Source organism: Jaculus jaculus, chromosome 15 (genome assembly GCF_020740685.1).
Source record: "Jaculus jaculus isolate mJacJac1 chromosome 15, mJacJac1.mat.Y.cur, whole genome shotgun sequence".
Lineage (NCBI taxonomy): Eukaryota > Metazoa > Chordata > Mammalia > Rodentia > Dipodidae > Jaculus > Jaculus jaculus.
In genome coordinates, this window is record NC_059116.1 from 3,385,772 (window position 1) to 3,399,952 (window position 14,181).

Consider the following 14,181-nt stretch of genomic DNA (forward strand, 5'->3'; position numbering starts at 1 on the left):
GATGTAGCTGGGCACTTTGAGGCAGAGGTATGAGGACTGCATGGCTTCAAGGCCACCCTGAGACTACACAGTGAATTCTAAGTCAGCCTGGGCTAGAGCAAGACCATACCCAGAAACAAACAACAAAAACAGGTTTGAAAACCATTCACATGCCACAGCTGGTCAGATATGAGAAATCTCCAAGAATGATAGAAAGTTGACCTTAAATATAGATGTGATAACTTGATGTCACTTGGGGAACCTCAGAAAGAAAAGGTATATGACACAGGACTTTCTGCTTGCCTTTTTTTGTTTTTGTTTTTTGTTTTTTGAGGTAGGGTCTCACTCTAGCCCAGGCTGTCCTGGAATTCACTATGTAGTCTCAGGGTGGCCTTGAACTCACAGTGATATTCCTACCTCTGCCTCCCAAGTGCTGGGATTAAAGGTGTGTATCACCATGCCCGGCTTAGGTTTCTTTTCTTTTTCGAAATAGGGTCTCACACTAATCTAGACTGACCTGAAACTCTGTAGCTCCAGGCTGCCCTCAAACTCACAGCAATCCTCCTATCTCTGACTCTTGAGTGCTAGGATAAGAACTGTGTACTACCACACCTGGCTATTTTTGCTTTCATGAGATAGGGTCTCATGCAGTCCAGGCCTGACTGGCCTTAAACTTGCTAGGTAGCTGAGGCTGGCCTTGAACTCCCATCCTTTTGCCTCTGCCTCCCAAGTACTTATTACAGGGATAACAGCTGTTCACACATGCGTGGTGACTGCCTGCAATGGTAAAGGCTCCCATAGTGATTTCATTGGTCAGTAGGCAGTGGTATAATCAGTTATACCACTGATTTATTTCCACCACTCCCACCCAACATAGGCTCAGCTCCAGACATTTCAATACACTCAGGTGAAATGATAACTCACTAAGTCCCATCCTATTAAGAGTTCAGTCTTACACTGTCTGCCTTCCAAGCACCCCTTGTCTTGACCATACCCTGGAATTCCCCTATGTGCATGTTGGCTGACATCCAGATCTTTAGGACATAGAGTTGGGCACTGGCATGTGTGACGTCATCTAGGAGACACAGTCTGAGGAGTATTTAAAGTCAAGAATAGAATGAATGGGCTGGGCAAATGGCTCAGCACTTGAAGGTACTTGGCTGCAAAGCCTGCTAGACTGGGTTGGTCCAGGTTTGATTCCTCAGTACTCACATAAAGTCAGATGCACAAAGTGGTACATGTGCTTGGAGTTCATTTGCAGCAGCAGTAGACGCTGGCACGTGCATGCATGCCTCTCTGTCACTTTTCTCTCCTCAAAAATAAATATTTGGATTTTTTTTTTGTTTGGTTTTTGGTTTTGGTTTTTCAAAGTAGGGTTTCACTCTAGCCCAGGCTGACCTGGAATTCACTAAGTAGTCTCAGGGTAGCCTTTAACTCACCGCGATCCTCCTACCTCTGCCCCTGAGTGTTGGGATTAAAGGCATGAGCCACCATGCCCAGACAGAAATTTGTTTTTAACAAAAAGAATCTACTCTGTCTTTTCTGTAGATAGAAGGGCTGGCAGAAGGCAGAGAGGATTCCAGAAGCATGAGTGACAGGGAGCATAATGTCCAGGCTAAAACACACCAGAGACAATAGTAACAGATAATACGCACTTAAGAGTTGGGGGAGAGCAGCTGGCAGAATGCACACATGGGCATGGGTACAGATAATAACCCATCAGGGTGCCTACCATGGTCCTTTAACATGGATGACCGACACAGAACAGGGAGGACATGTGGCTTAACTGGGCTTTTTAAATATAACTTTATTTATTTATCTGAAAGCAGAGTGCAGGGGGGGAGAGAGAATGGATGTGCCAAGGCCTCCAGCCACTGCAAACAAACTCCAGACACACGTGTCACCAAGTGCCTCTGGCTTACGTGGGTGCTGGAGAATTGAACCTGGGTCCTTAGGCTTCACAGGCAAGCACCTTAACTGCTGAGCCATCTCTCCAGTCCTTAGCTGGTCTTTGCTTCCTTTTTTTAGTTTGTTCTGTCCTTTCAGTAATGTGGGGAGAATAACTTCTTGGCCTTTTGGCTAAAATCAAGTGTAGTGTCTGTTCTTACCAGTTTAATAATATGGGAAGGTACGCAGAGAACAAGACTTTTTGTTTGTTTTTAAAGACTTGTTTTTATTTATTTGAGAGAGGGAGAAAGAGAGAGAGAGAGAGAGAATGGGTGCACCAGGGCCTTCAGCCACTGCAAGTGAACTCCAGACACATGCACCACCTTCTACATCTAGCTAACATGGGTCCTGGAGAATCAAACCTGGGTAGGCTTCGCAGGCAAATGCCTGAACCATTAACCCATCTCTCCAGCCCCCTTTTTTGGTTTTTTGAAGTAAGGTCTTACTGTAGCTGCCATGTATTAAGCCATAAAACAACACTAAACTAAAATGTAAATGCTGAAAGAGACAGAAGTCAGCTCCTCTACCACATACCAAGGGACATAAAATGACAGATACTGTCATTTCCTCTCTGGTCTTCCTTTCTTCTCTCCATCCTTGCAATTCAAAGTGACGTCTAAAGTCCAGCAGCGCTTAAGGCTAGTTCAAATGGAGAATTTCACCACTGACCAAAGCCATCATCCATCACGTCTGAAGCCCTGCTGCTCTCCACTGTGGAAGCTGTCGCCCTCGGGACGCTCCATGCCGTCCACCTGCGGACATGGTCTGAGAGCCTATTTCCTTTAGGATCCATCTAATTTCAAGTATCTCTCCCACCTGTACCAACTGGAACTTCTTAACCTTACTCGAGCCTGAGGGACCCCAACTCACTGCTCAAAGTCATCCTCCTCTCTGAGTCTCCTTCGCCAACACTGCTGAACGGAGTCAGCAGCTCTCCCCTATGCCCCATAGCCGCCTGCACCTCCCCCGCCCCCGTGTTAGCGGACCCTCATTCACTCCCGGCCCAGGCAGTGACTACTCCACCAATCTCCTGCCACCATCGCGACACAGCAGTCTCCAACCACCCACCGAGCAGGAAGCAGTCAGCAAGACCAACACGTGTGTCCCCAGGAAGTGCGCAGCCTCACGGGACAGCAAGCACAGCATTCACCTGTCTTGGAGATGCAGGGGCAGAGAGGGTTCCAGGAGCATGAGTGACAGGAACACACTATGATGAGCCCAAGAAAAAGAGCAGAGAGCACAGTGTGCAAGGACTCTCCTCTCACTGGATAGTCTGAGCCAAAAGTCTAAAGTCAGCCGGGCGTGGTGGCGCACGCCTTTAATCCCAGCACTCGGGAGGCAGAGGTCAGAGGATCGCTGTGGGTTCGAGGCCACCCTGAGACTATATAGTGAATTCCATCCAGGTCAGCCTAGATTAGAGTAAAACCCTACCTCAGAAAAAAAAAAAAAAAGTCTTTCAGGGGATGCTCAGTTGGTACAGTGGTTGCCATGAAAGTATGACAACCTGAGTTCAGATGCCCAGCACCTAAATGCTGGGTGGGTGTGGAAGTGGCTGACTACAATTCCACTGTTCAGGGGTGGAGAACGAAGCTTGCTGGGACTAGCTAGCTAATGAAACTAACTGAATGGACAAGCTCTGGTTTCAGGTGAGAGACCTTCTCTCCGTAAGTGGAGCACGGGAGAGGAAGACATCCCAAATCAACATCTACCTACACACGTACACACATACCCATCTACATGCAAAATTCACGTATCTGCAAGCACACCGCACACACCACCACCACCAGTGAAAAGGTGGAAGCATTCTACGGAAGAGAGCTTCCAGAGAGGAGGCAGTAATTGTGAAGGCCCCAGGTTAGGCAAGGACTCAACAGCTCTTCAAGTTGAGGGAGGGTGTGGGAGGCAAAAGTGGGAGGGGAAAGGAGGGGTTGGCTGGGTCTGCTGAGCACTAGAGAGGAGGAGGAGGAGGAGGTGCATCGATAAGCACTTCAAATTGACTGAGTAAAACCAGAGCAAGTATGAAAGTTGACTCTGCCCCACCCTAACAGGCTTCCCTTCACATACTCTGAAAATATAGAAAACTCTCTCTCGTCTTTTGACAATGACCATCTCAGGACTTCAAGGACATGTAGACACTAGTAGTTTTCACCTTGGCTTGCAAGTGTCTCATTGCTCAGAGCTACAAAATGGTCTAAGTATTTCCAAGTGTCTTTTGCTAAGCAATCTTTAATCCTAGAGTAGGCACCAACTTAAACTATATATATTTATGTAAAATATATTTTATATGTATTGTATATTATATATATTATTGAAATATATATGTTATGTATTCTATATAATCCAGTATATATAATATATACATTTATGTATGTGTGTATATATATATATATGTGTGTATGTGTATATGTGTGTGTGTGTGTGTGTGTGTGTGTGTGTGTGTGTGTGTATTTATATATCTATGGGCTAGGAAGATCGGTTAGTGAGTAAAGCACTTACTATGCAAGCAGGAACACCTGATGTCGAAGCCCCAGAACCCGAACCCACGTAAGAGCCAAATGCTGCTGCGGGCATCTTTAACCCCAGGGCATCGATGGCAAGACAGGGAGGGGGATGGAGGCAGGAGACGTGTCTGAAGTTCACAGGCCAGCCAGCCTGGCAAGTGCAGCACTGGCCAATGAGAAAGACTTTGCCTCAAACAGGGTGGGGCTAAAGGTTTGTCCTCTGACCTACCACACACACACACCATGACACAGGTGCACTTGAGCTCACACATACACACACAATCACACACCAAATAAAAATCCATGAGAGTGGGGTAAAAGCATGTGTACGCATGGGGACTATAGCTCAGATCCCCAGATGCCCCTTCTGGACACCATGACGTGTGTGTAACCACAGAGGGGGGATGACAAGAGTCCCCAGAAGCTTATGGGCCACTGGCCTGGCATACCCAATACCAAACCACCAGAGAGGCCACCTCAAGAAAGACAGGACGGCTGGGAGAAGACTGAGCAGTTAAGGTGCTTGCCTGCAAAGCCAAAGGACCCAGGTTTGGTTCCCCAGGACCCATGGAAGCCAGAGACACAAGGTAGCACATGTGTCTGGAGTTTGTTTGCAGTGGCTGGAGGCTCTGGCTTGCCCATTCTCTCCCCACTTCTCTCAATTATACACACACACACACACACGAATATTTTGGGGGGTTCAATGTAGGGTCTTACTATAGCCCAGGCTGACCCAAAATTCACTACGTAGTCTCAGGGTGACCTTGAACTCACGGCGATCCTCCTACCTCTGCCTGAGTGCTGAGATTAAAGGCGTGCACCACCACACCCGGCTCTTAAGTAAATATTTTTTTTTAAAGAGTGGTCAGGAAACACACACCAAGGTTGTCCTCTGACCGCTGAGCACATGCCACAGCAGGCACATGCTGGCATTCACATACACAAAGACTTTCATAACGCCCTGTTCGGGCGTAGTGTTTGTAAAGCACGACAATGCATACCAAACGCGGGGGTCGAGCCTGCTTTCCTTGGAGGCTAGCTTATGAAGTAATTATCTAATTTTGTCTGTCACTTAATGCCAAGTCCTAAGGTTCGAGTTCTTGGTCATCCACCTCTGGCAATTTAATGAAGGAATAGAGCTATGAAGCCTATGTAATTGGGCCACACTAGATTCTTTTTATCCCAGGGTCACTACCAAAATGACCAACTAACTGGTTCAAAGCTGTTTAGTGCCTTCTCTCTCATAAAACATGCCTTTAGTAGTAGCAGCTAATGGCACTATGTAAATGGGCATGTTTCTAACTTTACTATTTAGCATGCATCTGGAAAATCGTGTTATAGCCAAGGCGCTGGGCTAGGCTGGGCTGGGCTGACTGCAACCAAGGGAGCTTTGCTGAAGCATCTCTCTCTCCTGGGGCAGAAGCAGCCTGGTGTAGACATCAACATGTAGCTCAGAAAGTACCGCAGAGTTCAGGGATGTCCCAGCCCTCAGGCTCTTTCCCACTTCCCGCTTGCTCAAAGTGCCAGCACAAAAGGGTCCTAACATACCCCTTCCTGCTGTGGCCAGACATCAATGTGCATTCCTACACATCAGAAGTCTCCAGGCCATAGCTCTTCCCCAGGAGCAGGTGCCAGAGTCACTTGGAGACTGTGTAGAGATACAGGTGGCTGGGCGCTGTCCCACACTGGTCAGTAAGTCGTGGGTAGTGCCCCAGTGTGCCGACTCTGCTGGTGCAGGGAGCACACTCTGAAAGCCAGGGTCCAGGTGATGAAGACACTGATAGGCCAAGTTGGCATGTGAGATCAAAGCTGGTAAGCCAGGCGTGGGGACATGACACACAGCTGGAATCCCAACACTTGGGAGGTGGAGGAAGGAGGATCAGGAATTCAAGGTCATCCTTAGCTCCACAGTGAGTTAGAGGACAACATAGGCTACATGAGACCCTGTGTCAAACAAACCAAACAAAGATGCTGGTGACTCTCTGGGGTGGCGCCATCATGCTGGAATAGAAAGGTACAGAGTGCCACATATAAAAGTGTCCCCTCACTCTGACCTGGGAGGGACAAAGAATCAGGAAGCCTCTGATTGTGACAGGGTGTCAGGAGGGAGAAGGAAGGAGGTAAAGACTGTCACCAAACAGCATGTGTGGAGTCCTGGGCAGAGGGGGCATGCCTGTCCCAGCTGAACACCGGCAAACAGGGAAGTGAATCAACACAGGGTCACAGGAGCAATTCTACCACTGAGCTCAGGAATCAAAATAGTCCTTTCCATTGAAAACATCTGAATGATGAAGTATTTTGTTGCTTCACGCAGATCATGTCTGTACCCATGACCTGCAGACTGTGGGCAAGTAGAATCCCAAGGTGATTTTCAGTCAGGTTGGAACCCTTCCTGCTGTTGCTGTGAGCAGGTGAGCAGTAGCAGGAAGGATGTGGGCGCAGGATGTGCCAAATGTCCCAAGTTACCACTGAATCAGACACTCAGAGTCACTGACATGGGCACTTGTACGGGGTTTTGTTGTAGTTGGCCTGGAGCTTGCCAAGTAGGCTGGACTGATTGGTTAGCAAGCTCCAAAGTTATGCCCGTCTTCACCCCTCCAATGCAGCGCACACACCTCTATGCCTGGCATGTTTACATGGGTTCTGAAGATCGAACCTGGTCCACATGCTCATGAGTAAAGCTTTTTACCAACGGAGCCTTCTCCCCAGGACCTCCCTCATAGCCCTAGCTGATCTGGTACTCACCACGTAGACCAGGCTGACCTCTAACCTATGAGGAGGCCCCTGCCTCTGCCTCCGCTGTGCTGGGACTATCAGTGTGGGCCACCAAGCCCAGCCTCAGTACATGGTTTATCATTATTCCTCTCTCCCCACGACAAAAACCCCATGAGCTTCATGACAAGGAAGGCCACATTGCACTTACTGCCAACCCCTGGCACAAGGCCTGAAGTGTACTGGCAGAGGGCACATTCAAGTTGTCAGAAAGACAGCTGAAGTCCTCACTCAGGTGCCCACGGGTGAGCGGCAGGTCATCTTCCTGCCTGCACTTGGTGTAAACCACCCCTTGACTAATGACGGCCCTTGTGCCCTGTGTCATGCTCTGAATGTGGAGGGTCCCTCGTGGTCTCAAGTTAAGGCTGCAGTTAAGCCCCAACACTTGATTCCCCAAGTGGTGGCAACCTGAGAGGTAGAGAGCTGCTAGAGGAGGTATGTTGGTGGGTCTTGGGGTGTTGTAGCGCAGCTCCCCTTCACCAGCATGCAGCTCCCTCTCTTACTGCTTCCTGCCAACGACTGTGGCAGGGTGCTCCTGGTCCCTCCCTCCCTTCTCCCTGACGTCAGGAAGGCCCAGCCCGGCCTTCCATCACAGGAGCCAGGCGCTCCCACCTTCAGACCTTCGCACCAAGCTACCTGTCCGCTCTGCCTGGGACACTCCCAAGGGGTGAGAAGCCACTCCCTCTGGGTGTTTGCTGAAGGCCTGCTGTCTTGGCAAGGTCCTCTGGGACGTGGCACTGACAGTGGCGCCCTGGCCGCTTGCCCTCCCATCCCATGCTAACCTGAAGCGCGGGTCATGGCACACAGCCTCCTTACCAATTCTACATGCTGCTGCTGCCACTCTCTCCTGGGACGCACACTCCCAGAGGACAGGACGGACTTCTCTGCCAGCGCCCTGACACACGAGGGAGGCTGGCTGTGCTGTACCCCTTCAGATCGGACTCGCCTCAGCGTGTGGCGCAGACTTTGTATGAGCCTGGAGGAGGGCTCCACCCTAGCGCAGGGGCAAGAAGTTCCAGCCACAAGAGAACTTCAGCCGTGAGTCCAACGTGAGCCGATACTCCGCTAAAGCGCCAGGGCCCCGGCAAAGCTCTTTGTGCTTTAAGCGGTTTGTGCCTTGTCACAGTCAGGTCCACATTGCTGGTGGAAATCACCCAAGAGCACCTTTTTGGTGGTGTGAAAAGAAGGTCATTTTGGCTTACAGACTTGAGGGGATGCTCCACGAAGGCAGCGAAAACGATGGCATGAGCAGAGGGTGGACAACAGCAACAGGAGAGTGTGCCAAACACTGGCAAGGGGACACTGGCTAAAACACCCATAAGCCCGCCCCCAACAGTACACCACCTCCAGGAGGCGTTAATCCCCAAATTGCCATCAGCCGGGGAGACTAGCATTCAGAACACCTGAGTTTATGGGGGACACCTGAGGCAAACCACTACATTCCCATCAGCCCGCCCCCAACAATACACCACCTCCAGAATGCGTTAATTCCCATATCTCCATCAGCTGGGAACCTAGCATTCAGAACACCTGAGTTTATGGGGCACACCTGAGTCAAACCACCACAGGCCTCGATGGGCTTCAAGCACCCAAGGACGTGTTAGCTGCTTCTCCCATCACTAACATGGCTTGAGGCTCTTACATAGACCTCTGAGAAAACTCACATTCCTCTCGTTATCAGGGGAAGCAGAAGACTGGCGGAAAGCCATCGGTGCTTTCATCAAGTTGCGCTAACCAGCTGTCCTGGGCAAGCTTGTCCCTATTCTTTCTGCAGCTGTGACTGAGGAGACTGGGCAGGCAGAGGAATATTGAGGGCTGGTAGGATTCTGGATGGAAGATTGGTTTTTGTACTGTTTTGTTTACTTTACAAGAATACCCTGCTTTTAGAATATTCGAATTCCTAACTGTCTGGAGCTAGGGAGATGGCCAAGCAGTTGAAAGCACTTGCCTGCAAAGCCTCCCGGCCCAGGTTCAATTCTACAGTGCCCACATGGAGCCAGAGCATTGCACCCATACTTAAGTTCACTTATATTCTAGCTCTCTGCTCACAATTTGAGGGTACTGTATGAGTATAAACTCATATGAGCCATTGTCGTTCTTTAGAAAACAGGGATATCTTTAATGTGACAAATGGGCACCTAATGACTCTCTAAGGCTCCTTACTTTGCTGCTGCCACACACAGACACACATTCCTTTGTTTGTTTGCTTGCTTGCTTGGTCAGTTGGTTCTGTTGAGACAGGCCTTGTGTAGCAGTCTGCCCTCCATCTCACTATGGAGCAGAGTGAACTTGAACTCCTGACCCTCCTGCCCCCCCCCCTCAGCCTCCTAAGTGCTGGGACGACAGGCATGCACCACCATGCCTGGACCACAGTGAGCATCCTGCTAGGGAAAGGCTGCGGTCAGTGACTCGGCCACGCCGACTCTGTGCTTAGTGCTTCTTTGGAAATGCAGAGACTCTACCCCCAAGCTGGAAAATAATCTTACACTTAACTACTGAATTTAAAGGAGTGTTTGTTTAAATTTATGTTTATTCTCTAGCAGACACACACAGAAAGAGAGAGAAAGAATGGATACATCAGAACCTCCAGCCACTACCAATGAACTTCCAATACATGTGCCATTTTGTGCATCTGGCTTTACGTGGGTACTAGGGAATTGAGCCCAGGTCATTAGATTTTGCAGACAAGTACTGTAACACTGAGCCATCTCTCCATCCCTTAAAAAAAATTAATTGAAATCAGTTGTGGAAGGAAGCTAGGGGATTTCCCCCCAATCTGGAATGTTATTTCTAGGAGGCAGATGTGGCCTCTAGCAACTTCATCATGGGGCCACACATCCAACCTCTTACATCCACCATGGTCCAGAGCAGAGTCAGCACAGCCACACAGTAGGCCAGCTGGGTGACAGTGACAACAGACCTCTGGGTTAGGAAAAGCAGCTGAAGGTAAAAGGCAGAAACAAGCAGCTGCCACTCCTATATCCCTGATGCTACCTCCTGCAGGTCCCTGGGTCCCTCCTCCCAGGGGCTGTGAAGGAAAGCGTGACATCATATGCCCTCCATCTTATTTATGAAAGAGAGACTCCACCAAGTTGAAAAGGAACTCAGAACCTCTCAGGAATACACAGGTACTTAAGCACACGGGTCCACAGCAGCAGTATTCACAAGGCAAAGCTGGTCATGAGCCAAGCTGATGTAGGTGCATAAACATCATGTGGGAGACATATGATGGAATAGTATTCACCCTTACAGAAGGAAATTCTGACACCACAGCATGGATGAGCCTCGAAGGCATCATGCCAAGACAGATAGGCCAGTGGCAAAGCAACGACAGACGTGAGGGTCGTCAACTCTAGGTACCAGAGCAGTCACACTTATAGAGACAGAGGGGCACAGAGGCCACCTTGGAATAAGAAAAAATGGATAATATTTAGGTGTGAGATGATAAAAAAGTTTTCTAGGGATGAGCACTAGTCACAACAATGAGAATGTGTTTAATGCCACTGAACTGTACACTGAAAATGACTACTATAGTGAATTTGACTTTCTGTACTGTTTTTTTCCAAGGTAGGATCTCCTTTGGTCCAGGCTGACCTGGTATTCACTAGGTAGTCTCAGGGTGGCCTCAAACTCACGGCAATCCTCCTACCTCTTCCTCCTGAGTGCTGGGATTAAAGGTGTGTGCCATCACACCCGGCAACATTCTGTCCATTTAAATACATTAAAAATTATTTGCCAGGTGTGGTGGTGCATGCTTGTAATCCCAGCATTCAGGAGACTGAGGCAGAAGGTTCATGAGTTCAAGTCCAGTCTGAGCCACATGATGAGTACCAGGCCGGCCAGGGATACACACCCAGAGCCTGGTCTCTAAGTAATTAATTAAATAAATAAATAAGCTGGGCGTGGTGGCCTATGCCTTGAATCCCAGCATTTGGGAGACAGAGGTAGGAGAATCACTGAGTTTGAGGCCAGCCTGGGACTACAGAGTTCTGGGTCAGCCTGAACTAGGGTGATATCCCACCTCAAAAAGAAAAAAAATTAGCTATCTGCACATGTGTGTGTATAAAAACTTCATGAGTGCCTAGGGAGCTGGTTCAACAGTTAAAGGCACTTGCTGACAAAGCCTACTGGCCCAGGGTTCGATTCCCCAGTACCCATGAAAAACCAGATGTACAAAGGGGCACATATATCGGGAGTTCGTTTGCAGTGGCAAGAGGCCTTGGTGCACCCATCTTCCGTTTCTCTTTCTGTCTCTTTTTCTCTGTCTTAAATAAAAACATTCTCTTAAAACCCTGCTGTGAAGCCAGCTTGTGCACTTAGAAGGTGGGGTCACAAGGAAGCTGCTCCCTTTCTAGCGCTGATCTACTTCCAGAAGTCAGACAAAGATCACGTGATCCTCATAACCTCCGCAGTATGACGACTGCCTCCCCACCCCCGACATCGGCCCCCCCCCATCCCCTTATGGAACTGAAACTTCCAGAAGTTTATCTGACGCCTGCTAATGCTGGTCTCACAGACCACACACATTCATTTTCCAAAGCAAGAACAGAAAACGAACAATCGTAGCAGGTCCATCTCGCAGGGAGCGAAGATTGCAGCCACCAGGTCACATGGAGAGCGGGAACGGTGTCCCTGGGTCCAGATGATGGAGCGAGCTCTCAGAGAATCACCAGCTTACTGGGTACCAAGAGCATAGAGCCAGGAGGTTTTGTGTGCACCACAGCGCCCTGGGTGAGGTAAATCGTGTACCCACCTCCATGGAAGCTTCCCTAGCAGTAAGCACGCAGTCAGCAGGACGACAATGTTTGGGGCCTGAGGAGCCCAGCGGAGGACTTGCCAGCTCAACTTGATTGGGGCAAAGATTAGAAAACCAATTTCAAGCCCAGCCTTCCCTAAGTCAAACAAACCTCAACCCTGGTGGACCAGCAGCCACTCAGCAGAGGAGCAGAGTCATAAAACAACAGACCTGCAAACAGAGACCCCGGCTGCGAGTCAAAGGTCGGGCTCCACACAAACGCAATGCCAGCCAACGGCACCTCCGCCACACTGGTGAGGAGCAGGTGGCCTTCCCCACTGAACGGCAACCTGAAACAATGGAACCCGCCTGCCGCCACCAGGAGCGTCACCCTTTCCCCAGGCCCGTCTGTGACCCCTTAGAGGCAAACACACTTGACTTGGAGACTGAAGATAAACACAGGCCCTCGTAGCTAGAAGTGTATCCAAGCAATCCTGCAGGACCTAAGACCCTCATCCCTCCATGCAGAGACAAATGATGGCCAGGGTAGAGGAGAGCACCCTTAATGTCTCCTTATCAATTATGAACTAAATCAACTGGGGGGTCTCTGTGCACCTCAGAGGATTCCACAAAGCAGGGAGGTAATCCCCTGACAAAGTTGGAAGAAGGCCGGACAGATGGACGAGCAGACGGCAGGTGGGTGGACGAAAGTTTTATCAAGGTTTACTGCAACACTTATCAACGCTCCACAAGCCACAAGGTTCAGACACTGCTGAGTGCTGATGGGGGTATGTAGGAGAAGGGTGAGACGCGTCAAGCAGGAACTTAAGGGAGGTGGGGAAGCGCTGCTTGTGTGCCCCAAGAGTCTCTACCGGGCAGGGGAAGGTAGCACTAAGCTGAGAGGACAGCTGGGGTCCCTCACACGGCTGGCTGCCTAAAGCTGTCCTCCTGTAAGGTAAGAGGTCCCTGAGTCCCTGGTCACCCCACGCTTCCAGAACAATGGCATGAATCTGTAGCCTTAGAAGTTTGCCTCTGCTCTGGGGAACCTTCTAGTTCCTGGTGCTCATGGGCACCTGAGTTTGCTCAACAAACACTAAAATGTAGAGGCAGCCCTGTGTCCTACCTAGTCCAGGAGAGGGGCGGAGATGACAAGAATGACCTTCCGCTGGCTCTGCACTCATGGTTCCACTTTGTCTAAGTGCCTCACTGGGGGCTCATCACATTGCCCGGCAGGGTGTCTTCAGTCATTTACAGGTGGGGAGATTGAGGCGGTAGAGGTGAAGTTTCCCAGGTAGGCAGCTGGGAAGTGGTGAGACTGGATCCCAGAGTCAGAGGATGCAGAGGCCAGAACTCCATGCTGCATTGCTGCCTCTGCTCACTGGAACCAATTATCGGAATAGTTCCCAATGCAGATGGTTTGGGTAACATTTTTTTAAGTGTAATACATTAAGAGGTATCGGGAAGAGTGCTCATCTATTCTTAATCAGATGATTTAAAAACGATCCTTTGGGCCAGGTGTGGTGGTGCACACCTTTAATCCCACCACTAGGGAGGCACAGGTAGGATCACCCTGAGTTCAAGATCACCCTGAGACTACACAGTGAATTCCACGTCAGTTTGGGCTACAGTGAGACCCTAGTTGGAAAAAGCCAAAAGAAAAAATCCTTTGGTTTCAAGACTAAAAATGAGAAACATGGTTGATACATATGTGCACTACATGAGCATATATACACATATACATATACACATGCATACACACACACACACACACACATACACACATGCATATGTTTTATTTCTAGGAACATCCTCCATAGAACTAAGGACTTTGGTGACATGGAGCCTCATAAGACTGGGACCCACTTTTAGGTGGGCATAGAGATAATAATGCAGGAGTAACCCAGCTAACAGAATGAAGGAAATAAGCCATCTTCTTTGTGTGATATTCAAATTTTTTTGGTAGCAAATTAATTTTTACTTAATTAGAAAAAAGTCTACTGGCACAAATACAACTAACCAAATAGTATGATGTTTAAAAAATGCCTAAACATGATGCCTAAAGACCTCACAAAGAAAAACATCCCAGGAGACTAATCTAGAAGTAAATATGGAGACAAATTCAAAACCATGTGCTCAAGAAACTTTCAGGGCTCCTCTGGGGAAGGATCCAGGAAATGAATGGACCCAGCAAAGTTTGTGCTCAAAAATAACAGCATTCGCCCCTGCGTCCCAACGGGTGGAAGCTAG

General features: G+C 49.1%; 1 protein-coding gene and 1 non-coding gene across 2 annotated transcripts in view; one reads left to right on the plus strand and one right to left on the minus strand.

Moving 5' to 3' along the window:
- Atp8b1 (ATPase phospholipid transporting 8B1) overlaps nucleotides 1–14,181 on the minus strand; it is a 145,108-nt gene that overhangs the window by 127,720 nt on the left and 3,207 nt on the right. The gene's annotated exons all lie outside the window — the stretch shown is intronic.
- Nucleotides 2,039–2,235, plus strand: LOC123455238. Its single transcript, XR_006633779.1, has one exon. It is a non-coding gene; the product is annotated as a U2 spliceosomal RNA (small nuclear RNA).